General features: G+C 41.4%; 1 protein-coding gene and 1 long non-coding RNA gene across 2 annotated transcripts in view; both read left to right on the top strand.

The window, feature by feature from the left end:
• The window catches only part of LOC146515921 (uncharacterized), a 496,024-nt gene extending 479,873 nt beyond the window's left edge, over positions 1-16,151 (top strand). Inside the window, exon 2 of the long non-coding RNA XR_014875050.1 lies at positions 15,990-16,151. This is a non-coding gene — a long non-coding RNA (uncharacterized LOC146515921). The remainder of the gene's footprint in view (positions 1-15,989) is intronic.
• The window catches only part of cdh13 (cadherin 13, H-cadherin (heart)), a 490,756-nt gene extending 474,605 nt beyond the window's left edge, over positions 1-16,151 (top strand). Inside the window, exon 11 of the transcript XR_014875034.1 lies at positions 679-16,151. The gene's annotated coding sequence lies outside the window, so the exon portion shown is untranslated. The remainder of the gene's footprint in view (positions 1-678) is intronic.
• Positions 16,152-25,114: the final 8,963 nt, after the last annotated feature.

Below are 25,114 nucleotides of genomic sequence, written 5' to 3'. Positions count from 1 at the left end.
GCTGCAGTGTGCGTGCGTGTGCTCGCTGTGTGTATTTATGTGACTATATGCGTCGCTGTATCAAATTTGAAACTACCTCACTGAAAGCAGTTGTGCCAGACTGATGAGACAAGCTGTCACATTACTAGAAAATGGACCCGACTACACCCCCCCGAACCCAACATATGACCTTTGAGGTTCCCACCATGATGGCTGCGGTCAAACATCATATTTTTGGCCTCGGGGCAGTCCTCAGTACTCGATCTGAAGTAAACTTTTAAGTATTGTACAGACGCACATCAGTGCCCAATTAATCTTAGCAGCAGCCTCTTAAAGGCAAATCAAAAGCTCGGTGTACGAGTCTGTGCTCTCACGTTAGGGAGAGCTCGTATTGATCGACCTGTCCAGAATGCTAAAGAAGCTACACGCTGACACCGCTTTAGTGTGGACGTTCACATTAAAGACAATAACGTGGTTGATGGTGCCTAAAGGCGCCTAAGAGCGAAGAGCTCGAACTTCTCTCGTCTTTTCTTATTGAATTTTTAATAATGCGATAGCATCACCTGTCCTGTGTAATTGATTGCAGCTGATCTGGTTCGGCGATGACCTTGACTTTTACCGTATCTCCTCTCTGTTTCCCTTCCTCTCTCCCGTCTCTCTGCCTTATTTCCCCCTCCCGTTCATCCCTTCTCCCACCAGGCCTGTAGATCCTGCTGAAACCTCCTGTAGTCATTTTTTGCAACACCGAAAAGCAACGACTTATCTCCCCCCACGCAACCCGGGCTTAGGAGAGAAGAAAAAGAAGACAAATAAGAGGAAGAAGAAGGAACGAGAAGAGGCACGACAAATCAAACAAGAAAATACTGGAATCCCCATCGGCCCAGCGCTGTACAACACCACTGTGGTTTTTTTGGTTTGCTGGCTTTTTTAACTCACTTCTCCTTCTCCTCATATGTGCTTTTCTCGTTGCATCTGTCCTTTCCTGTATCAGTCTTCTCTCTTCTCCTCGATCATCTCCCTCCTGCACTTCATCCACTATTGATTATTCCATTTCTTTCTACAGTTTCCATTGTTTTCCACTTTGGCACCTCTCTCCCGCTCTGGCAGCCAAACACTGGGTGTTGGGAGCATTCGTGGCAACATGCCACATCCGTAGGAGATACTTGAAACAACATGTATATTGATATTGTAACAAAAACAAAAGATAAAGAAATCCAATCCATGTCGAACCACACCTTAAACCTCTACGCTTTTGTTTTCACCCTCTTTCCCGATCATTGCTCTCTGTTTTCTTTCCCCTTGTTTTTCCTCACCCACCCACGAATAGAAAAATCGCTCCGATATCTATCAGCGACTCCTCTCCTGCCTCCTCGTCTATCTATTGACCTCTCTCCGTCTCTCACTGGACCAGGAGACGTTGCAAAAGCTGAGCTACTGTCCTGGTCGGGGAAGAGCATTGACTTTTTGATGTGTTTCTTTCTTTTCTGGTCACAGACTGTGTTTGATCTTGTTTCACTCTTTAAGCAGACAGAACAAAGCCTGTTTCCTTCGTCTGCAGTGGTTGTTGTCTTTTAGGACGAGGTGGTAGCCATAAGCCTTCAAAGTCAGAAACTCTCTGGAGTCGTTTCTTCGATTTGCTTCTGTTTTTATTGCATTAGTTGTCATGGAGTGGAAAACAGTCTATCTTTATAGTAACGGTGTAAACCTTAAAAACAAAAAAGTACTATTATAAATATTTTATTTTTTACCATTGTATAAATATATACTATTGATTAACTTATGTACTTTGATTGCAAGTTCTTCGGTCGCCCACACAGTGGTTAAATAAAAAAAAGAAGAAACATTTTCTGTGATTTTAGGCACTATTTCTAATGCTGTTGATGTGTTGACTATTTTATTGTAACATCTTTTCATTTCTTTATTTTTTTTGTTCCTTATTTTAAAATCTGATTAATTGCAGAATCAGGAGTCGTGTTTATGACTGTTTAGGTTCGATTCTGTCTCCAGTCCTCTCCTGTTCGCCCTCTGTCTCTCATTACAAGACACAAGAAGACGTGTACGAAAACAAAGGCTGTGGTTTCGCTGGATAGTTCTGCTTTTTTCTCTTGCGCTCATCTAAAGAACTTAGCGTGTGTGGGTCCGTTTGGAAGACCACCGTAAAGAAAAAGATGACATTTTGAATGAGTTATGTCTGTCTTTTGCACTAATTTAATAAAGCCGTTACTGAAATTCCCACAATGTTATTTTGGAAATTGTGTTTTTACTGAAAATCTTTTTTTTACTCCTTTGGAGAACACGTGGTTAGCTCGTTCAACAAAAAATGAAAGTTAGCCTGTTTTTATTTTAGGGTCAGAATTACTAGAATCAGAATCAGAATACTTTATTGATCCCTGCGGGAAATTATTTTTTTGTTACAGTGCTCCATTATAAACCAACATTAACAAGACAGACAATACACTAACTAAGAATAGTACAATATATACATATATATATATACAAAGTCAGTTTATCAGTTTATCGAGTCTGTTGGCATCTGCGACCCTCAGCCTGCTCCCCCAGCATGCAACAGCATAGAGGATCGCACTGGCCACAACAGACTCGTAGAAAATCCTGAGCATTTGCTTGCAGATGTTGAAGGACCTCAGTCGCCTCAAAAAATACAGTCGACTCTGGCCCTTCCTGTAAAGTGCTGTGGTGTTTGTAGCCCAGTCCAGTTTATTGTCAATGTGAACTCCAAGGTATTTATAGTCCTCCACAATGTCAACACTGACCCCCTGGATTGAAACAGGGGTCAAGTGTTTCCTGGACTTCCTGAAGTCCACGATCAGTTTCTTGGTCTTTGCCACGTTGAGCTGCAGATGATTCTGCTCACACCACGTGACAAAGGAGTCGACCACAGCCCGGTGCTCTGTCTCATCATCCCTGCTGATGCATCCAACCATCGCGGAGTCATCAGGAAACTTCTGAAGATGGAGGTCTCTGTGCAGTGGCTGAGGTCTGTGGTGTAATTACTAATTATTGACTTAAAGTGCGCTCATTTATGAACATGACACCGCTTCATCTTAAAAATAACTCATTTTAAAAAGACCTGATAATCTTCTTGCAAAAGCAAAAGAGTGCAGATTTATACAGAGAAGATCTTCATTATTAAAATCCATCGTGTGAAATCTGTGTACTGTGGATGACCTGTAGGATATGTGGAAGAGCTCATTTACTTTTCCAGTCTTAGTGAACTTCCTGGTAATGTGCTGCGTGTACCGCTCTCATTTTTCTTTGCTTTTTGGGGGTTTTGGGGTCAAAGGAAAGAATCAGGGCAACAACTCAACAGATTTTGCTAAATAAAAATTAAATAGTGACGCCTGAATTGGATATTCTAAGATCGGGCATTAATTTCTGATGCTTCAAATGTACTGGCTAGGGATGCACCGATACGATACTGGTATCGGGTATCGGGGCCGATACTGTAAAATGTGTGTGTACTCATACTCGTAAAAGTTAACCGATACCATGAACCGATACTAACTTATTTCATTAATCAGAGGGTGGCTTGTCATTTCTGTTGTAGTTTTTTAGATTGGCCACTAGGGGGACATCCCGCGCTAAACAGGCACAGGGTTAGACGAGTGAGACTGGCGGCTCCAGATAAAAAAAGAGAAACTGGAGGCTGCTGTAGCTAGGCTAAACAAAATGTCAGCAGTGTGGAACAGCCAACTTTAACTCAGGTTTTGGAAAAGCGATGAAAAATGTCAAGAGAAAATCCACGGGCAGTTTAAATAACAGAGGCTCTGACTCATTTTATCGCTCTGGATGACCAGCCAATGCCGGTCGTGGAAAACATAGGATTGCACCGTCTTCTCAGCATACTCGAGCTGCGATATGAAATATAATAAATGAACAGAAGTGTTTATTTATTATTCTGAAAGCTCGAGACAGCCAATAGTTCAGTGATATTTTGTTAAATTATAATGTGGAGACTCTGCAATAATTTAACAGAAGTGCTTATTTTTCACTTGAAATTTTTTTGTGGTCATTTTTATTAAGATTTTATTTTTTATCGGCAGAGAATAAAATAAAACCTGTCTTCCAATTCATTGCATTTGTGTGTGTGTGTGTGTGTGGTAGAAGTATCGGTTTTTGTACTCTGTATCGGCAAGTACTCAGATCCAAGTATCGGTATCGTATCTGTTTGAAAAAATTGGTATCGTTGCATCCCTAGTCCTGGCGTTTGATGCTACAGAGAAGTAATACAGTGCAAACAGCTTAGTCACTGCAAAAAGTGATTTTGCTGCCTGTAGTGTCAGCTGTGTATTAAACTACTTATGATCCCTGTTACATTCTGCACTCTTACAGTGAAATAGCAAATGTCAGTGAATACCTGTGACTGTAAATGGGAAGATTGCAGGTTCAACTTGTGGTTGGCTTGGCAACATAATGCAGCGAGCAGCAGTATGTCTCAATGCCAAAGAAAGTGTTGATGGAAAAGTATAGACAAGCTCATATGGTAGCAGTAGTCAGGAGTAGTATAGGGTATGTGAGGGTGGTGCAGGACATGTATGAGGACAGCCAGGCAGTGGTGAGGCGTGCAGGACGAGCGACAGAATGGTTCAAGGTGGAGATTATCAGGAATCAGTTCTGTTTGCAGAGCTTTTGTTTGCTCGTGATGGATAGGTTGGCAGATGAGGTCAGGCAGGAGTCTCTGTGGACGAGCACATTTGCTGACAACATTTTCATTTGTAGTGGGAGTAGGGAGGTGGTGCAGAGGTGGAGGTATGCCCTGGAGAAAAGAGGAATGAAGGTAGAGGCAAGAAGGAGATGGGTGTGGTGAAGGTGGATGAGCTGAAATTCCTGGGGTCAACCATCCCAAGCGACGGACAATGCACAGGAGAAGAAGAACGTGTAGGCAGGGGTGGAACAGGTGGAGGTGAGCCGGGTGATTTGTGACAGGAAGACAGGAAGAAGAGTGGAAGGGAAGCTTTATAAGACTAGTGAGACCTCGTGTGTGGTTCGGAGACAGCAGTATTGACAAAAAGACAGGAGGCAGTGCTAAAGGTGGTAAAGCTGAAGATGAGTTTTAATGGGAGCGACTAGGATGAACAGGATCAGGAAATGAGTGATTCAGAGATGTTGTGCGGTTTGGAGATAAAGCTGGAGAGGCAAAAGGAAAAGAGGAAGACCACAGAGAAGGTTTACAGAGTGACAGGAGAGGATGCTACAGATGGGGTGAGATGGAGGCAGATGATCCATTGTGGCAACACTCAAAAGGACTCAGTGCAGAGGAAAGGAGCCCTTAATGTCACTGTCAGACAGTTTGTACGTATGTTTTTGCTTCTGTTTCATGAGCTGACAATGAAAAATGGTTAGAATGTGTCTAATTGAGTGTTTGTAACTGTGACGACTAGGGATGGGTATTGATAAGATTTTCATGATTCCGATTCCATTTTCGATTCTTTATCGATTCTTTTTTAAAAAGGAGAACACTAAGGTCGATTAGCTTAGAACTTTGTTTTATATCTTCTCTTTGAACAAGATAGAAATTTAGGAGTAACATGGCCTTACAAACCCAACAGTGAGATCTTAAGAGATCCACAGCCTACAGCTCTTCAATGGGGTGTCACAGGGTCCCCGGGAAAAAATTGTGAATGTAAAATAATAAAATAAATATTCTTCTGCAGCAATAACAAAATATAACATAAATTATTCTGTAGCAATTACACAAGAATATCCAGTAATGTCCCTGCCTACAATTAAACACATTCACTTACCGAAAATCATCTGCTGTGGCAAATGGCTGCAAACTTTTTACCACAAACTGAGTCACTGCTCGGTGACATTCATCTATCCTGCCTGAAAGGAGACGCTAACGGTAGACTGCAGCGAGAACTGCCAGCATCTGAGCCAGACTCTGTCTCTCTCATCATGGTCACCTAAACGCACAGTAATGGCAGGTTTGTAATAAGGCAGATCGCGCTAACATAATATGTTAGTTGATTATTTACCTGCCGCATTAACGGGAGAGGACGTGCAAACGTTACCGCTGCTGCTGGGTTGAGATTCACGAGTCCGGAATTAAAAACACGACATTCATTTAAGGTCATCGCGTGTTTGTGAGCAAATGCTTTTGCATATTCGTAGTGTTTCCTCCCTTAAACGAAATATCTACTTTGCAAGTATTGCAAGTTGCCCTGTTGTCATCCGTTCTCGTAAAGTATAACCAAACTTTTGAGTGTTTGAGCAGCTTAGGCGCCGTGTTTCCTGCCAGGTAAGCGACGCTCCGCAACGTGGTGACGTCATTCGGGGCGACTTATACAGACAACAGTGGTTGATAAATAAGCTGTTATTAAAAGTCATCACCAGTTTACAGCATGCTGAATATTGGCTATGAAACACTGTATATGATATAGTACAGTTTAGCATCTGAAGCCTGTAAATCTCTATCTTGAAGACTCTTACTGAGAATAAGCAAATAGAGGGACTCACAGAAGCAGACACAGCAAGTAAGTCTACGCTCTTCCTCTATTGCTCTTTATTCATTTTTTGACAGGTGCTGAACACTGAGCCAACAAAGTGACTTTTATCCAGAGAGGTTAAAAGGGTACGTTTCCTCTGATGTACGCTGACACCAGCTGGAGCGATGCTGAGGAAATAACGATGGCCATGTTATCTCTTTAGCGCTGCAACAAAACCTCAGCGTCACTTGGATGTTAAATCCTTAAATCAAAACAAAGTTTTATTCATTCGCACTTTTAGATTTTTACACTCTTTGAGTTTCCAGCGACAAAGAGACACGACACACTGTAACGTCTTCACTGATGTATGCGTCCTAAACGCGTAGCTGTCAGCTCTTATTTTAACAAACAGTGAGGCCTAACAAACCCGGCGTCTCGCTTTATTAGTCGCGAGTCACTTTGTCACTCTGATTATTTTATATATTTTTAGAAAATCTGCTTTTACAATGAAATCTCTGATCTCTCACTGCGACATATACATGTGAACATTTCACAGGCAACCTGTCTGTGTTGATCAGCGATTATTCTTATAAAGAGGAACTATTATTTGAGCTGAACTGCCTTCTATTGAGCCTTTTCAGACTCTAAGACTTGACTTTAGGAAGAGATGGGAACTTGCACAAGCATCGACTCAGCCAGCATGCTTTTAAAATGTGCACTCACATATAGTTTAATGTTGTAAATTACAGGTGAAGTCTGTAATAGTTCCCATTCTGGCAAAATGGGACCATTAGAAGTAATTACTGGATGACTTTACTGTAGAAAAAATCTTAATGTGTTGTTCCTGTGTTATATTAATTTTTTTCAGGTTTTTTGCGTTGAACATAATCTTAATGATATCTAAGCAAAAAGGTTCAGGTGGTAAAGAAAATGTAACTTACATATGTTTCACTGTCTGTGCTCTAAACTGACAGGACTCTGCTGTGTCCAGCTGTCACTGCAGCTCAACTTTACTGCTAAGCAGTGTTGGTCAAGTTACTTGAAAAAAGTAATCAGTAACTAATTACTGATTACTTCCCCAAAAAGTTTACTAATTACTTATTTTCAAAAGTAATTAATTACTTAGTTACTTTTTAAAAACACGATTTACAACCTGAATAGGTGATAAAGTGATAGATCTTTCAGCCCAATTCTACTTTTTCTACATAATCATCATACAAAATGTAATCAAATGGAAAAGTCTTTTTTTAAAACTTGTTTTATTAGTTTTAATCTTTTAACTTTATGCATCAAGCAAAAATTTAATTATCTGCAACATTCTCTGACTGGAAGAAATTAGTTTAACATTTAAACCTATTTTCTGCACATTCCAGCACATAAAATAAAATATTTTGTGTGTTTACACTCAGTCTTTCAAATAGATGCAAGTAAAACACAGCAGAAAATAAATAAAGTCAAAGACTAGCGGTCCTGTTCCTCTATTTTCACCTGTAAAGCAGGAGTGGGGTAGGCGGAGGGTTACCCTGGTGCAGGTGTGCAGCGGTCAGTGGAAGAATCCGCGAGTTTCTCTGTGAGTTTCCCATTACGTCGTAGCTACTCGGTGCTTGTTTGGAAGTTTAGGGTTTTTTTTCGCTGTAAAAAGAAGTTTTCTTCCCACGCACAACGGACACTAATGTTTTTGTCACTTTTTATGGAATCAAACTCAAAGTAAGGTCAGTACTTCCACGCTTTAAACGCTGCACGCTCATACTCTCTCTGCACTCGATATATGATCCATTGTTGATCTGCACACAGCTGTTGTCACGAACGTCGCACTCGCTTACGTCACTGTCATGAGACATTCTCGCAAAAAATCACGGTTTTAGTAACGCAGTAACGCAGCGTTCCTACGGGAAAGTAACGGTAATCTAATTACCGTTTTTACAATAGTAATCCCTCACTTTACTCGTTACTTGAAAAAAGTAATCGGATTACAGTTACTGCCCATCTCTGCTGCTAAGCAAGTCAAAATAACAGACCACACTACAAAAACTCATTTCCTGTTGTTATCTTGTCCTAAACAGCTTACTCACAACTTTACTGTCACACATTTTAATAAAATCTGCTAAGCTACGCATACGCCGGTGCGTATCTGCACATCACAAAATGCTGCTTGTGTTGAGAAGTGGAGAAAATGATGGGCGAGGCGTTCATTTAGCAAAACAAAACATTGCAGCTACTTACTTACAGCCTTAATTTGCAGCCATATGCAGAATACTGCATGTGATGCGTTGGCACATATGCTCCATATGCTCATTAGCTGGAGGTTGACGGATTCGTGTGCCACGTTTTATTTTCGTGTCGCACACTCGTGCGGTGAAAAGCAGGTATTTTTTCTGAGACTCGTGATTTGACAATGAGGGACGAGGTGAAGGACAAACAGGAAGTTGAATAGCTGAAAAACAAACTATGAGATTCATATGGAGTGAAGTCAAAGTGACTTTTCCTCTGCCTCCTCGTTTTAAAAACAAAACCATCCATTGGTTGTTTTCATTTCGCGTCCAAATTCCAAGGTTGCTGCTTAATAGCGTTGCATGTGTAGGATCTATACGTTTCATTCTAGAATGCCAATAGCAACCATACTATCCAGTAATAATGGTACTAATATCCTTCACCGCCATCTCCCACTCAGCAATTCAGACTCATTTATTCCCTCCTAGATGATCATTTAGCGCCGATTAACACAAGATCCTCGTCTGTAATGACTGCTTGATTATCATTTCACTCTCATTCTACTTTGGCTTAGCAAGGTTAAGTAACGCCCTGAACCTGTGACAAATGCTGAATGGGCCATTGACAGATATTGGTGGTAATTACAGTACCGATATATTCGAGCCGGCCCACAGGGTCACTTTATTATTTGCCCCATCCATCAGCTGGTATTTTCCTTCGCTCCTCGCTCTGATAATGTAGCGTACCCACTTTAATCTGATGCCCATGTCACCTCGAACCTTAACAGCGGTGACACATATATCCACAGTCAAGCATTCAAACAGATTAAAACATTTATGCCCTCTCATGGTTCCCTGACAGTAGCACTCAGTGACTCTTTGTTTTTGCCAATTTTTAAAATCTGAACGTGAAACACAAAATAATAGCAATGATATTAATACAAAGAATAATAACAGCTTTCTATTATCTCCCTGTAAATGTGCACCAAATATGTTCTTTAAATATATTCACTGCTGTGTTATCAGCCTTGACACAGAAGGATGCTGCTATCAAGGGCATGGATATACGAGTCAAGCTGTACTACACCCTCCAGATAAAGGAGGCACATAGAGAACAAGACTACACTGACCTTGATCTGCACTGAGATGAGGGTGCTTCCCTACAGCTTTTATCTGTAATGTTTCTGATCACAGGTCTGTAATAAGAAGCTCGTTTTGCTTTTGTTTTGTTTTCCGTTTTCTTATTCTTTTACAATCCAGGCTTTTCTTTCTATGTGGATACATGAGCAGTCACCGCCTGGGTTATTCATCAACAAACTACATTTTTCTTAGTAAATAGTCAACAATCACAGGCCATCAGAATTGTGATCTAAATGCAGTGTGGTACAAAACCCATTCTGCTTTTCCAAACGAGGGTGGGAAGCCAAAATAATGCCACCCAGGAGCCAGAGGCAGACAGAGATGGAACCAGGACAATCATGCCATCTGCAGCCTCTGAGACTACCAAAGACCTGAGGCCACACGTTTCAGCAACAACTGCACGCCAATCCTAGCAGGAGAAGAAGAGAGGCCCTACATGATGTGCCCACGGCCAAAGGGTGAGAGTCCCAGAGGATCATAACCTTCATTTTTATGGATCGACACCGCTAGAGGCCGGCCAATTCAATTCAATTCAATTCAATTCAATTCAATTCAATTCAATTTTATTTATATAGCGCCAAATCACAACAAAAGTTGCCTCAAGGCGCTTCATAGATACAGAGAAAAACCCAACAATCATATGACCCCCTATGAACAGCACTTTGGCGACAGTGGGAAGGAAAAACTCCCTTTTAACAGGAAGAAACCTCCAGCAGAACCAGGCTCAGGGAGGGGCGGGGCCATCTGCTGTGATTGGTTGGGGTGAGAGAAGGATGACAGGCCACCATGGTACCAGTCGAGGGTCCCAGGTGCTCAACAATCAACCGGCACCCAGAGAATCAGACATCCTAACGTGGGTCAACCAGTGCTTTTAATTTAATTCAGTTCAATTTAAATTTATACATCGCCAAATCACAACAGCACTTTGGTGACAGTGGGAAGGAAAAACTCCCTTTTAACAGGAAGAAACCTCCAACAGAACCAAGGTCAGGGAGGGGCAGGGCCATCCGCTGCGACCGGTTGGGGTGAGTTTGACATTTAACGTTCCAAAAATAAGTGTAACTGTAAATATGAACTAAAGACTGCAGTGGCACAACTAACATGATGGATGCAAGGTTGACTGTTCCAGAAGGGCCGTCTAACAGCGCACAAGGTGTTATTGTGCTGCTGTGACACTGCTGGAGCATCTGCACAGGCTCTAGCTCAGCTTTGTGGAACTTGTATTGTAAGTGTTCAGATGCAAACGCTAGTACGTGTGTAATAGCTTTTTCTATATCATTTAAGGAGCATTTTGTTCCAGCTGCAGAGATGGTGTGCACTCTCAATATAGGTACAGGGAATTGCACTAGTTCCTCGTGAAGGAGACAGATGGAGGAATACAGAATACAGATGCTGTTTTTATTGCAGAACTTGTATTTGCAGTAAGACGGGTTTATTGCTACATATGTATATGTATTTAGTAGGGGTGCAACGATACTCATATCGATATTGAACCGTTCGATACAGTGCTTTCGGTTCGGTACGCATGTGTATCGAACAATACAAAATTTTTAATTTATTTTATCAACTTTTCTTCTGACGATGCTGTCTGTGTTGAGCGCTCAGTGGATCTGCGCTCGACAGTGCAGCCTAGGCGGAGTAGTCGAGCGCAGATCCACTGAGCGCAGCGCAAGCTAGCAAGACAGAAGCAAAGCTCGTTGCAACATGGCAAATTGAACCTCCCCCACCCTCATTCAGATCTGGCGTTTGGAACTATTTTGGTCTTCATGTGACGTATGACCCTGAAGGTAAGCGCGTCATGGACTAAAATAAAACAGTATGTTGGATGTGCCAGCAATGCTCAATTACATTGGTGGGAACTAGTGCGTTAGCGCAGTTAGCTCGTTAATGTGTTGGCCGTCCAGCCCCACGCACGGGGCGATCCGCGGTAGCTCGTTAACGGAGATTTGCCGTGTTGTGGCGTTAACGTCACTTCAGATTAACGCTGACAGCACTAGTGGGAACACAACGAATATGACTGCACATTTACTCCGACATCATCCTAGTGCAAAGACAAGTGGAAGCAGACAAAAACAACAAGCACGCATGCTACAAACTTTACCCGAGTCATTTAGACAGCCGTTAGCACATGATTCTCCTTATGGGGACCTGATATGTTTAATATGCTGCTGAGAATATAGCCCAGAAGAAGCTATAGTATAGCTTTTATTTTGAAAGAGACATTTCTCTGTAATAAACTCTCTTTTCCATAGATGAGGGATTTCTCCATCAGATTTATTTTTTTATTACTTTGTTGTTTCAGCAACATTAAATTTAAAAACTGTACGTTTGAGTTAAAATATATATTTATAATTTTAATAAATGACAAATTAAAAAGGCATGAATATTTTTTTTGTATCGAAAAAATATCGAACCGTGACACCAAAGTATCGAACCGAACCGAACCGAACCGTGAATTTTGTGTATGGTTGCACCCCTAGTATTTATATGTACTGCTACACAGCAGTACATATAAAAGCAATAGATATAGAGAATATGCATAATATTTATAGAAAAGATACAATACGATTCAGAGTGAAGCAGCCAAGGCCACTAAGACAGAACAACTGTTTGAAGACTGTTTGCTGTAGCGAACAGCAATCAGTCCCTAAGAAGCCCAGAGCTTTATCGTGGGATCTGCAGATAACTTGTACTTTTTATTTCAAAGTGTATGTCTCTCTTCTGAGATAGCACAAATTTAATCTGCAGCAGTAAGTGTAAGTGTTTGATACAGACCAAAATAATCTTTTGAGAATTAGAAGATCATTCCCTACTTTGCAGCATTATTCTAGAAATGTTATGGTTCGCGTTTGCTCCACTTTCTCTGCAGCCATGCAGCTTGCAATTCACAATTCAACTGCTTGAAAATAATGTGAGACAATCTGTGCAAAAGCTGAAGTTACGCAACTTTTGAGTAGGATCCCAACTACACCAGCAAATACCCAAAGGAGAAAGAAGAAGTTGGCTGGGAGGCTCTTTGAAAAGCACAAATTAAATCCCACTGAAACCCTGTGGAGAAATGTAAAGGGACAGCAAACACCGAAGAACAATGAAGAAATGGCAAAATCGCAGCAAGCTGGTGTAACAGACTGAAGGATAATTATCCAGAAAGTCTTTTTGCTCACAGGAGCAGTAATAACTTTGAATGATAACGATGCATTTACCTCTTCTACAGATTAATATCACATCTATTACAGCTGAATGTGCCTTAATTTTCCTCGTATTTGAGGTCAAGTATCTCATCTTTGTCAGTGACTGAACAGGATCAAGGTTTGCTTATGCAAATGGCTTTAAATGTGTGTTTAACTGTTAATAACGTCTCTAATTTAAATATCCATTTTATAAAGTCCACATAAATACAAAAGCTCTTCCTTATAGTTCTTTTAGTTTGTCTTTGATATATTTCAAGGTTTCTAATGTGACTTTCTCTCCTTTTCTGTGTTGTATTGCAGTATCGAACGGTTTCGATAATAAGGCAACATCATAAAGTTCGAGGTTTGAGGAACAGACATTGCCTATTTATGGTTAAAAAAATGTCCATGAATACAAACCAACTTTTATCAGCAAAGCCCACACCTTATGTAAACTTAGCATAGGAAAGTATATTGTTCAAATAAAAAATAGACAGTTTATATTCATCTCAGGTGCAGGAGCTAAAGTTGTTTTTGTTTTCATGGCTTTGGGGCCAATAATTGCATTAAAGTTAATATCGTGTTGCCTCAGAGGTTTTATCTTTAAGCTGTTTTACATTCTTTAGATTTTGGAGGTTTTAGCAACCAAGGAGTGGTGTCAACTTTGAATGTACCAAAGTGAACACAGCACCTCTGCTAGTGTATTTTAACACACCATAGCTGCGTCCCGATGCATAGGTCGCATCCTTCGGAGGCCACATTTGAAGGCCGATTATGTCACAACCAGGCGACGAACGCTGTCCCAATTCGAAGGCTGCTCCAAATGTGTCGTCCTTTCCCTGGATTTGAAGGATGGGTCGAGTGTATCCTTCGAGTCCCAACCTATCCCAGGATTCATAGCGCGGCCCAGCCAATTCCAAGGTAAAATAATGGAGGCTCTACCTGTTAAGCCGGGCTCACACTCTGCGATTTTTGGCCCATTTTGAGCCGATTTTTGAGTCGTGCAACCGTTTTGGCGATCGGCCTGATTTTGGCCTTCATCGTGCGTCGTGCATCGTGTAGTATATGTGGGGTAACGAGAAGCGATTAACACCTCACGACCAGCTCCCGATCATCAATCGCTCGGTCGTCGTGAGGGTGTCACCGCAGCTTCTCACACTGCGCACGCGCAAACACATAAACGTCGGTGAAAAAGACGGCGCAGCACGGCAGTGCAGCGTGTGATCTGGACACAAGCGATAGAGGCACAACTTGTAGAACTTTGGAAAGCTCATCCGAGCCTTTTCGATGTGGCCTCACAAAATTATCACGACCACAACAACCGTGAAAATAGTTGGATGGACATCGCTGCTCAATCACAGCTGACTGATCATATTTTTCATTAGCAATTTAGCAAAGTTGATGGCGGTGGTGTGTGTCTGTGTGAGTGAAAGACAGAGAGGGAGAGCCAGCGACAGAATCTCTGTTATAACCTTCATTTTATGGAGGCACAGTTTGAGCACTCAGGTCGTATCAGAGCATCGGGTCGTATAGTGTGAGACCTGCATCGTGACCTACGAACTTCTAACCTCTGCGAGTCAATTGTACAGTTTGAGCAGGAGCTGAATCGCGCGACTGAAAAAATCGCACAGTGTCTGCCCAGCTTTAGGGTGCCTGGGTCGTCAGCCAGAGTTTTGAGTTTCATATTATTATCGAACTTTGATTCTGCCGTTACTTATCATTTCCAGTCTATTGTTTTCTTAGAGTTCTGTCTTCTGGTTTCTGTCTCTGTTCCATGGTTGTTCTATCCAGTGTTGGGACTAACGCGTTATTAAGTAACGCGTTACAGTAACTACGTTATTATTGTGGTAACGAGCACAGTAACTAGTTATTATGCCAAAATCAGGAACGCGTTAATCAACACTGGGATTTAGATAGGGTCGTTATTCGTTACGACATGTGTTTTGTTCGACTTAACTCGGAACACGGACCTGGGAATGATGTCACACTCGAGTAAATGGCGTTCTGGTTAGCCTCGTCAGAGAAGTCGGGATTCCAGTATGGCAATGCCCTCGAAAACGGTTGTTTTGCTAGCCCTCTACAACAAGAAATTACTACTAAACACATATGCAGCCAGAGCTGAACAGGTGATGGAGAAACAGGTTTACCTTTTAGGTGACATGGATGAGTTGAAGTTATGAACTGTTTCTGAGAGACAAATAACACCAGGATCCTTTTTTATGTAGCTGACAGCTGGTAACTGTGCAGGGGCGGATCTAGCAAAGTTTTGCCAGGGGGGCAGGTAGGGCATCAACAGGGAGAGGGGGGCACAAAGAAATACTTTTCTTTCTTATTCTCATTTCAAATGTCTCACTTTTTACAAAATCTTATAACAAACGTTTTCATCTGATGTAAAATGTTTTCATTTCATTCAAAGGCTTTATGATTTTTTCCTATAATGGCGGCCGGTCTCTAGTCAAAATGCCCGGGCCAATTTTTTTGTCCCAGTCCAGCCCTGTACGCAGCTCATCTGCAGTCTGGAGTTACCTACATCTTCCTACTCAGAAGGCAGAATTTCTGAGTTCCGAGTACAATCGAAAGCACCACGACTGCAGTTTTCCTGTTGGATGTAAAAAGCGCACGTGACGCCGTGACGTAGGCTAGAATCATGGCAGTCGATGACGGTCCAGGCGTGGAATTTCTCTCGTGGAAATATGCACATTATTTTTTCCTTTCTGTTGGTAGGTGGCACAGCGCACCTGTGGCAGGATAGTGCTAACATGCAAGTAAGCTAGCAGACTGGCTGGTATCCAGTTGGGGAAAAAAACACATTGAAGTACATTACACATTACTTGAAGTAACTGAGTTACTTTTGATAGAAGTAACTAGTAATGTAACTACGTTACTAATTTAAAGTAACTTACCCAACACTGGTTCTGTCTCCCCTTGTCAAGTCTGTGTTCTGTTTTACTTTGAAAGTCCGTGTCTCATGTTAATGAATCTGATTTTGCTTCCTTTGTCTCGTTGGCCCTGATTTGTCCCAGCTGTGTTTCCCTCCGGTCCAGTGTTGCCAACTCCTCAGTAAGGAAAATCGCTATTGGCTGTCCTAAAAGTCGCTAGAAGTCGCTAAATGACGCCATTGCCTAATTTGCATAATTGGTCATGCTAATATAATTGTAACCTACGTTGTTGGAGAGAGAAATAACATCGTGGAAGAGACATAAAGTGAGTAAAAAACGTCCTAAATGCATTTAGAATTTATTTAGAACTACAAATTAAATTTCTTTTAGCAATTATTGTTTTTTAATGTCACAATTCCAACCCTGCTCCTTTACCCGGGCTTGGACCAGCAAAAGTGACCCGAAATAGGCACTCTGGTGGAGTTACTTTGTGTGTGTGTTTATAAGTAGTTTTAAACCTGATCCACAAAACAGCATAACAGTAAAAGAAGAACTGACTGCGTTACAGTCAGTGCAGGAGCAGCGGCTTCGCACAGGTGTGAACGTCTCCTGCCCTGATAGCAGCTGGGGGAGGACTATCCTCCGCCTGTGAGCGCTTTGGCACGGCTGAGGTGCCCACAGCAGCACCGCTGCCTGTTGAGAGTAAGAGCGATACGCGCTTTCACGTCAAAAAGTCGTCATAAATAAGTTTCCAGTAACACCAGAAAAAGTCGCCAGATTTGTCGCTAGTCGCTTTTTAGAAAAAAAAAGTCGCTAAGGGGGTCTGAAAACTCGCTAAATATAGCGACAAAGTAGCTAAGTTGGCAACACTGCTCCAGTCTCCCATTCCCTGATTGCTTCCTCTGTTTTTTCCTCTGTCTGCGTTGCGATCTACCCTCATGTTTGTCCTCTGTGTGCCAGCCTGCCTGTCAGTTTTCAGTTTAGTTAGACTGGGCCTCAGCAATGCCTGTCAGCAATTTTGGAGTACACTTTTCGCCTCCTGGAGTCTGCACACTGGCCCCTCCTCTCCTGCTCCACACTTCTCGTGACAGAGCCAGTGTTGTTAGCGTTGTCAACATGAAGAACTCCATTAGCGTTGTATATTTCAGCGTGACCTTTACAAGGTTTTACAGCATGACATGGTAAATGGTAAATGGTAAATGGACTGGTTCTTATATAGCGCTTTTCTACTCTTCTGAGCACTCAAAGCGCTTAACAGCGCTTATACATGAGATGTATAATTAGCATGAGGGTTTTCTTCATTTTTATACCTTAAATATGTGCACTAAGATTGACTGATGAGGCTGAAATCTTTTATTAAGTCATCCTTGGGTAGAAAAAAGGAGGTATCAGCACTCCCTCGCTTACCAAGTTGTTTCCACTGTTGGACTAATGTTGCTTTGCAGTCTTGAAGGCTGTGATTTTTCTACTGTTGACAATAAATTTCAGCAGATGGATTTTACACGTTCACTCCCTGGAAAAACGTACACTAAGGCAGCTTTACATCCATTTCAGTAATTACTGTAACACTTCAGAGCACTGCATCACTCCTGATGAAGTGAGAATCATTTAACAAAAACAATGTTGATAGATTTCAACACCACATCCATGAAAAGATTTAACCACCTCCTGTCTGTGAGTGCGAGGCACTCTGCAGGTGCCTGTCCCTCCCTCTGCTTTTAAATTGCATAATATATGAATCTGAGTCACTCGTGACGCATGCTGAGCAGTCAGGCATTACTATCGATAACTGTAAAAAGTGAAGAACAGTTGCTCTGTTTTGAGAATGCATCCCTCACAAAGCAGCACAAGACGTTGTTTTTCAGCTTCTGTGGGAAAAATGAGGAACAGAAACATTTTGAAGAGAGTTTCTGACAGGTATACGTTTTGTGATTTGTAAAAGTATCTCTGTCTATGTAACTGTTCACTGCTGAAAACTGTATTTGTACATGTAGCTCATCAAACTCGATTAGCCCCATTTACAAAGGCTTTGTGGTTAAGTTGTTCGAGTAAAGTCAATTTGAATTAGAGATAAAAAAAATATTTGGATTAACAAAAGAGAGGGATGAATATTTTATCCTCATACAGGCAATAAAATCCCTGTAGGTGAATATTAATCAGAATCAGAATACTTTATTGATCCCTGGGGGAAATTATTTTATTTGTTACAGTGCTCCATTATAAACCAACATTAACAAGACAGACAATACGCTAACTAAGAATAGTACAATATATACATATATATATATATATACATAAGTCACTCATTAATAAATAGCTGGAAAAGAAACATGTGTAGTTGAAGCAGTAACCAGTGTGTTAAGTGGATGCGTTGTACAGGGAGATGGCCACAGGCAGGAAAGATTTCCTGTGTCTTCCTGTATTAAAACATAAAGCCTGTAAATTTGCTCCCATGTTCAGCTGCAATAAAACACAAACTGTATTTAAAACTCTGCTACACTTCCAACATCAGTAGTAGTAACTGTGTCATGTGATGTTACATGCAGCCAAGTTGTAACAAATTCCTCAAAATATAATTATGTAACTTTTGTGATACAATGTATCCACTCGTCCTAACTCAGGGTCACGGGGGCTTATAGGGTAAAAAGCAGGGTAGTGCATGTGTCACCGGTCTATCACTGGGCATTCACATTCACAGATATAACCAATTTAGAATTGCCAGCTAACCTAACCAAGTCTTTGGACTGTGAGAGGAAGCCAGAGTACCTGCAAGCTGTGCCGCTTCTCCTCTGTTCTCTGTTCTGAGAAGGTGCAAACCTCACACAGAAAGGTCCCAGCAGGCTGCTTCAGACTCAGACTCTTCTTGCTGTGAGTTAACATCCCTAACCACTGAAACACTGTACTGCCCTCTTCAAGAAATACCTTATAAATACCAACACTGGTGGTTTGCTTTCGGCCGGGGCGATCGTGGCTCAAGAGTTGGGAGTTCGTCTTGTAATCGGAAAGTTGCTGGTTCGAGCCCCGGCTTGGACAGTCTCGGTCGTTGTGTCCTTGGGCAAGACACTTCACCCGTTGCCTACTGGTGGTGGTCACAGGGCCCGGTGGCGCCAGTATCCAGCAGCCTCGCCCCTGTCAGTGCGCCCCAATGTAGCTGCCATCACCAGTGGGTGGATGACAGGTTGTGTAAAGCACTTTGGGGTCCTTAGGGACTAGAAAAGCGCTATACAAATACAGGCCATTTACCACATATATACACACAGACAAACAGCCAAGAAGAACATGTCAAAATGAAAATCACCGCCCAAAAAAAGGGAATGATGGTAGTGTAGTGCAGTGTTTCCCAAAATATTGGAAAAATCACACAGCACACCACCTTGTCCAGTACCCTGGACTCCACCCCACTTAACCCGTGTTACAAAATCAGTTTCACACCGGTGCTTTTTATTCCTCGGGCATCCAGAGACGGAACTCAGTAGTCATTTTCACAAAACCTTTATTCATATTTATTCATCTTCATTTAAGCATCTTCTAGAAGGGGAGACGTGCAAGGCCGGTGTCCCTCTGCAGATCTTCACTCCTTTGTCTGTGAAACACACTTTTGTAGAAGTGACCCCATCATAAAACCCTCATGGTGTGCTGCAAACTCTGTGTTTGTGTGTGTCTGCACGAGCACGTGAGTGCCTGTGTGTGCGCGTACCTGTGGGTATGTGTGAGTGCACGTGAGTGAGTGTGTGTGCGTACCTGTGTGTATGTGTGAGTGCACGTGAGTGAGTGTGCGTGTGGATGTGTACGTGACTTCCTGACAGTCATAAAAGTATAAAATCTCCTCACCCGAGCTACACCAACTTCCTCTACACAACATAGAAAACTGAGTTAACATGTTACAAACACTGAGACCCCGACTCTGCATCCACTGGGCCTCTTGTTGTCTTACATTTACAGATAAGCAGAGTCTCCTACAAACCTACTTCTAAGTTTATAACAATTATGAGTTTTTATTAAAGGTACAAGCATCAGCATCAGCAACCCCCAAATGTAGCATCCTGTCTCCTTTTATGGCAGCAGACCCCCCGTGTCCATAAATTCCTTTCCCTCTAAACAATTACACACTCTCAGGCTACAGCTAAGCCAAACTAAAACACAGACAAATCCTTCCTTATCCCTCTGATCTAAACAAATTTAACACATCATATTATAATAATTATTTTCTTGTAGTCCCACCCCCGAGTATAAACGCCTTCAGTTACCCCTCTGAACCAAGAGTAACAAGCCTGTATACAAAATGTAAGAAGTAGAAAGTACAGAAATTTGTGTAAAAATAGAGGGAGTAGAATAAAATGTTGTCAGGAAAATAAATACTGTAGCCAACATCATTTAAAAGGTGCAATTTTGAAGGTCAGTTGGTTTGCAGAGCTAGCTTTCATCACAAGTTATTATACTTTGAGATGCACAAGTAATAATAATAATAATACGTTTTATTTATAGGCGCCTTTCAGACCCTCAAGGTCACCTTACAGTAGCACGTAAACAATACCATAAAAAACATAAGAAAAATGTATATATAGCAAACATGGTAGATAAAATTTAGACATAAACAGTCATAAAAGTATAAAAGCAAATATAAAAACTGAGCAAGGTAAAAATGGCCTAAGACAGATCAGGTGTATGCAATTCTAAACAGATGGGTTTTGAGTAGTGATTTAAAGGTGGTGAGATAGTGTGTGCTCTGTAGAGCAAGTGGAAGTGCATCCGAAGTCTCGGGGCAGAACAACTAAAGGCTCTGAGTCCAATGGTAGTCAGGCGAGCAGGTGGAACTGACAGAAGGGAAGCTGAAGAAGAGCGGAGTGTACGAAGGGGCGAGTATGTGTGGAGAAGATCGGATAGATATGGAGGAGCGAGGTTATGAAGCGCTTTGAAAGTGAGAAGCAGGATCTTGAAATTGACACGGAGGTGAATTGGGAGCCAATGGAGCTGTTTAAGAACAGCTGTTATCCGATTATTAAGTGATGACGTGACGAATCCTACTTCCGGGCCTAAAGTAGTCTGCGTTTAATATGGCTTTTGTGTTGTTAACATGTTTAATGTTTTGTATTTTCTTCTATTTAATCTCAAAAAGCTCCTAAAACAGTCAGTGATCACTGTTGACCTCCCTCGGCTTTTATTACCGCTAATCATTTATTTAAGCTCAGTTTTTAAAACCTTAGGATGTAACTACAGCCCAGCCCATGCAGCAGTATATGAATGACTAACCTCGTATTGTGGCTGGATTATCTCAGTTGTTCTCCTGACTTAAGTTTGGTCCTTTTACAGCATCCTGCCATGCGATTACATTTGTTCCTGACCACCGAGAACACTCACGTTAACTTTTATCGAGTGGAAAAAAAGTTAGCTTGTTTATGTTATGCTAACATAGCTGTGTCGCTAGCGGTCACGTAGCACATCATTATATACCAGCTAGCCAAACTTCAGTAACCCTACAAACGTCACTGCTGTTTAGTTTTCTGTCTTCATTTATGTTGGAAGTGATAACAGAGCTGTATGTTTGAATTTGTTTCCAAAACCCCGCAGTCAGGACATGCTATATTGTATTTAGATGGAAGCTAGCGAGCTAACTTCCTGCTAACTTCTTGCTAACTCCGTTGAATGTCATAAATTCCGTTTTCATGGATGCCTGGATGTTAAACTCAATTGTTACACCTGGTAGAGCAGAACGCTGATCATTTTATTAAAGATGAAAGACTTTAGACAGTTTTTCAACTCTCAGTAATGCCATAGTGATCGTTTGATATATGGAGCTGCAGCGGAGTTTAGGCCCAGACACGGCTAGTGACGTCAGACTTAACGACCGGATATGTTCAGTGGATCTAGTTATGAAAATAATACAAGCAGCTGTATTTTGAACCAACTGCAGTTTATGGAGGGATTTATGAGGTAAACCATAGAGAAGAGAATCACAGTAATCCAGACGAGATGTGACAAAGAGTATCGACAAGTATGGCGGTACTGTGTGGTGTGAGTGAGGGACGAAGACGGTTAATATTACGGAGATGAAAGTAGGAAGACCAAGTGTCAGGAGCCAGTATATAACTTTCTTGAAAAAAACAGACATAACCTTAAAGTGGAAATCTTCTGAATTTAAAGCAAGTAGGGGTGTGGCTGTTGATGTTTATGGGCAGTGTTGTGGAACTAGATTACAATCATGCATTATTATATAATGTTGAAGCCCAAACAATGGTCATACTTAAATACACCCTAAAGCATGCCGCGGCAATTTTACGGCCCACCAAAACCCCCCAACCGTCCCTGACAGACCCACGTGAGGTCAAAGAAAAATGCAGATTCCCTCCCAAATGCACTGGAAGCGACGTTTATGAGATCTGGTAGCTTGTAAGCTAACATTAATAAGAAGATTGCAGCAGGAAATGGTGCTTAGCTTGTGTAAGAACTAGCGTTTGAATCGCTGTTACAAGATTAAACATAAAGAGAAAACACAGTCAGTTATTTTGTGATTATCCACGTGTTTGGTCCGCTCTGCTGTGCCAACATGCCCCCAGGAAAAAAGAAGCATCTGATGCACTGTGCAAACCACAACAAGATGGATCAAGGACATTGCAGGAAACTTTTTCTCTGGGCGAGAGTTGTGATGTGCGTGACGCGGCTCAGTTACTCATCTTTTACGTGGGATAATGAAAGTGTTTGAAATGACAGAGGAGCTGGCAGCAATGAATTATAGGGACTACAGCAGTGAGTGATTTGTTCATGCAGGTAAGTACATGCTTGGAAAGGCTCGGGATGAAATGGGACAAATTGGCAGATGTTGCAACCAATGGCTGTCCAAAGGGGAAAATGTTGGATTTTGGAAGCGGATGCAAGATAAAGTTTGTGAAATTAACTCAGAACTGAAAATGGTAATTTCCCATCATGTTATGAGTGCTAAAAATGACCATGTTGTTGATCTTGTAACGTTCAGTTTTGATTCACTGATGGCTTTAGTCTGTTGGATTTCTATTCTTCTGTAGAAGACGAGCATTTTCAACACATAAGGAGAAGACGTTGATTCTCTTGGGCTTTCCCTTTATCTGTGAACAAACTCTCTCAGTCGTGACGTTTATCACATCACACACTGATGTTCTTACAGTGACGAGCACCTGTCCACTGTCACCCCAGAGACCGAATTGGACTTTAATGCACTACATTAATACATTTCTCTCACTGAACAGGAAAATAGAAATAAAAGCAGTTTATAAATAAATAAAATTAAGGAGAGTTCAGCGTGTTGGTTCAGATCTCCACAACAGTTCCAGTTTCTCATGTGGCCTGCTCTGAGCTCTCTCCATTAGCATTGTTCAGAGAGTCAACTGTAATGCTGTAAACTGTATGCCCTGCACTCACTGACCTGTAAACAATGATACAACTTGTTAGCATTGCTAATTCAGATCACATGGTTGCAACTAGTACTACTTAAATCAGGACTGAAGAAGGAAAACATCTCTCGTTTTAATCTGAGATCTGACATCTGCTGGATGTGGAAAAATATGAGTGTGGGCATCACGCATATCCACAGATTGCACTGAGATGAAAGCATTGAGCATCTGGGAAACATCAACAAATGATTGATAATACCAAGAAATAATAACCAAAGGGTAAGACCAGGAGCCAATAGACCAAAGAGTTCATTTATTTTACATTTGTACGTAGATGCATCTGTTTTGACTTGTTCTCTTGTCAGTGTTTAAATAAAAGCTACCTCTGCATGCTTGGTTTTACACCGCATGTCCTTCCTGACACGCCCACAAATGGGATTTGTGTCTCTGTCTGGAACCGAAGCAGCAGCAACTAACCCATCGGTTCGGGCCGAAGGAGCGGATTCACCGACGCGGGAGTGAAGTGAAGGCAAAATGTATTACTGAGGATGTTAACAGGGTTTCTCTGTGGGAATCTGAAATGATGGGAAAGAGTGTTAATGTTTCTCTTAGGTAGCTGCGGGAATGAGCGAAATGCATGAATGAATGGTAGTAATAATAATAATTATACATTTTATTTGAGGGCGCCTTTAAAAAACCCAAGGTCACCTTTATTAGAACCCGATTCTTTGATCCCCGGGATAGTACAGAGAAACCTGACTCATAGTGGTCAAAACATTTATAATTCTTTATTCAATCATCTTCTGGAAGAGAGAGAGCCCTGCACATCATAAAATGTGTCTCATATAGGCGTTATTGTGGTACTTCACACGTCACACAGTTTCAACAACTCCTTATATGATACAAGTTCCTCTTTTCTGTCTGGCTTCCTGTATTTATTAATATACTTGTATATTTCTACACTAACTTCCTGTTTTTCAGTCTGGCTGAGCGCTTAGTTTGTGAGTCAAAAGTGGCCTTGCTCTACAAACCTTCATTACTAAAGTACATAAAACAATATAATAAAGAAAATAAGCACTAAGAATATATAAATCACATGACAGCTCTCCCCCTTTACGACATAATTCCTAATTTATCCCATTAAGTTTACTTGCATGTTAAAAGCTAAAATATAACAAAAGAGATTATACTAAACAAAATGAAACCTTTCAATTGCCCAACCCTGTCTGTCCCCTCAACAGGTTGTATGTTTTTAATTTTTCCTTATTATTTTGTCATAATTACTTCTATCCACAACAAATAAGTCAAACTCTAAGACAGCACCTGTGAAATGTGCTAAATCTATTTCCTACACCCCCTTTTTTACCCAGAATCCCAGTTTAAACCCACTCCTGACTTCCCTCAGTGCTCACTGTAACCTCCAAACAGATACAATTAGCTTTTTCTGGTAAAAGGTCCTCGATTATTTTGTCAACCTTTGGAAACATCCTCTATAGAGTTAACCCGTTTCATCTTTAAAACTTAGTCCTGGTTTCTTCGCCCCCTTTAACGGGTAGCGCATATCCGGAACAACATTTTTTCTGGAGCTATGGTTCTCTGTGCTTCTTTTTGGGTTCCCCTTTCTCTGGTTGGTTCCGTTCGGTCTTGGGCTTCCAGGATTCTCGCCATCCCTGTGGTCGCTGTGGTCCTGGAATCTTCTCCTGTAAAGGATAGAAAACAAAACGCCTCTCTCTGCTGCGCCTCGATAATCTACTGTGTTCATCTATTGTTCTCTTAATTATTCAAAGTTGGTTCAAAATATCATGTTCTGGGCTCTATCATTTATATTAACTTTACTTAATCTTTACTTAATCTCAATGCTCTTTATGTGTGTGAGCAACACTTTAATTTTATTAAACCCACCCAGGGTAAGAAATACACCATCAC

This window comes from Neolamprologus multifasciatus, chromosome 7 (genome assembly GCF_963576455.1).
Source record: "Neolamprologus multifasciatus chromosome 7, fNeoMul1.2, whole genome shotgun sequence".
Classification (NCBI taxonomy): Eukaryota; Metazoa; Chordata; class Actinopteri; order Cichliformes; family Cichlidae; genus Neolamprologus; species Neolamprologus multifasciatus.
The sequence above is the reverse complement of the archived record's forward strand: the minus strand, read 5'-3'. Positions and strand labels throughout refer to the sequence as shown.